The sequence below is a fragment of the Acanthochromis polyacanthus genome, chromosome 4, assembly GCF_021347895.1.
Source record: "Acanthochromis polyacanthus isolate Apoly-LR-REF ecotype Palm Island chromosome 4, KAUST_Apoly_ChrSc, whole genome shotgun sequence".
NCBI classification, from domain to species: domain Eukaryota; kingdom Metazoa; phylum Chordata; class Actinopteri; family Pomacentridae; genus Acanthochromis; species Acanthochromis polyacanthus.
In genome coordinates, this window is record NC_067116.1 from 14,251,034 (window position 1) to 14,252,718 (window position 1,685).

Sequence of the window (1,685 nt, forward strand, 5' to 3'; positions counted from 1 at the left end):
TATAATCACATTTTTCCAATGTATTAAAAGCATTAATTATCTTGTTGATTTTTATTATTAATATCATTTGCCAACAAAACAGTAGCAAGTTTAATCATCTTAATGTAACCCCCACACCCCCACCGAATACTTGGTATCACCCAACCCGCGGCGCCTCCTCTATGTAACGTTCACTTTTCGGTGACCCTGTATATTTGGCATGGATGGAGACAGCAGAGCCGTGAAGAAATGAAGAGCGCGAAAAGGACAAACAACAATTCTTTGTTGGTCGACACCAACAACTTTAAAAAAAGGAAATATCTTGACCAAAAAGAGGTAAAATAGCCTACCTGTCTTGTTAAGTTAGCTGATGATTTGTGACTGGAGTTGGTTTGAGCTTGTCCTGTGAGGTACAGCCAGAGAGTGTCGGGGATGTACTGTGTAGGACCAATGTCAGTTTTCACTGAATTGTAACTTAAAGGGCTGTTTGCTGACTTTGCTCCAATACACAGTGATGGATGGTGGCGTAGTTAAACTACATTTCTCGGGGGAACCGGGCAGGTCGTAACGTTGCCGTTTTCCACATCAAATATCTTTTCAGTAGTGAAGCTATTTTACTGATCAAACAACGCAATAGCATACACAGAAGCTACATTTTTCCAGGCATTTCTTAATCCTGAAGGAACAGAAATGTCTGCGTCTGCCTGAAGCGGTAACCATGGTGACAACAGACGCTCTGCTGCAGCAGGGTGGCTGCGGAGCGTGCAGCCGGTGACAGTGACAGAGGAGGGGAAGAGAAGTACTTCATCTCGTGAATCTTGACAAAATTTCGGAAATACCTGAATCTATTTATTTCCTCAAATTGTTCTTTGACCTTACTGTTCATTTTTAACCGGGCTGATACCATTTTAACATTAACAAAGCATTTTTTTATACCAGGTTCAAGAATATGATTGCCGAACAGGCCATGAAAGAGAGGCAGGTGACCAGAGAGGGAGAAGCACAGATGAGGAGAGAGAGAGAGGAGGTGACAGAGGAGGTGCAACAGTTGAGCAAGAGAGAGGAGGAGGAGGTGACAGAGGAAGTCCAGGTGATGGAGGATCATCAGGTGACCAAAGAGAGGGAGAGAGAGCACAGGGAAAGGCAGCACAGGAGGCACAAATGACCAGGTAACATACCTTAGCCCTTGTACTGTGTTAGCTTTCTCTATACATGCTCCACGCCAGAATAGAGGTGCAAGCTGCACTCCAGTGTGCCACCCTGTATTGTGTGATGTATTGAGTGTTGCCATGAATTGTGCATAAGACATTTTCTGTTTGTACTTTAGTTGTGTCAATACAGTGATGCAATTGATTAATCTTTAAAGTTCTTGATTTTTCTTTTCATAGATAGTTGACATAAACCCAAAATCAATTAAGTGGAAGCTGCTACGGTCTTGCTAGCTAGTACTTAAACACAATGGGAATGAATTGGTCATTGTTGCATAAATACATAAGTACACAGCTGCAACAACTTCAAGTAAATCACCAATGTATTTCTAATACAGGCATGCCAAATTACCATGACTCCTTTTACAAAAGTAAACGATTCAATAAATACCAATAAACAGGCACAGAGTTTAACCCCCCCAATGGAAGACCCAAAGTTACGCCCTTGCTTGTGTCATTTCCTTCCTTAAAAAAAATCATCTAAATCCATTTGTAAGT

The 1,685-nt window shown here is 41.7% G+C and overlaps 1 long non-coding RNA gene across 1 annotated transcript; it reads left to right on the forward strand.

The window, feature by feature from the left end:
- The first annotated feature begins 841 nt into the window (after window positions 1-841).
- On the forward strand, window positions 842-1,336 carry LOC127533674 (uncharacterized). The gene is made up of 2 exons (XR_007941432.1): window positions 842-1,006; window positions 1,052-1,336. It is a non-coding gene; the product is annotated as an uncharacterized LOC127533674 (long non-coding RNA).
- The last annotated feature ends 349 nt before the right edge of the window (window positions 1,337-1,685 follow it).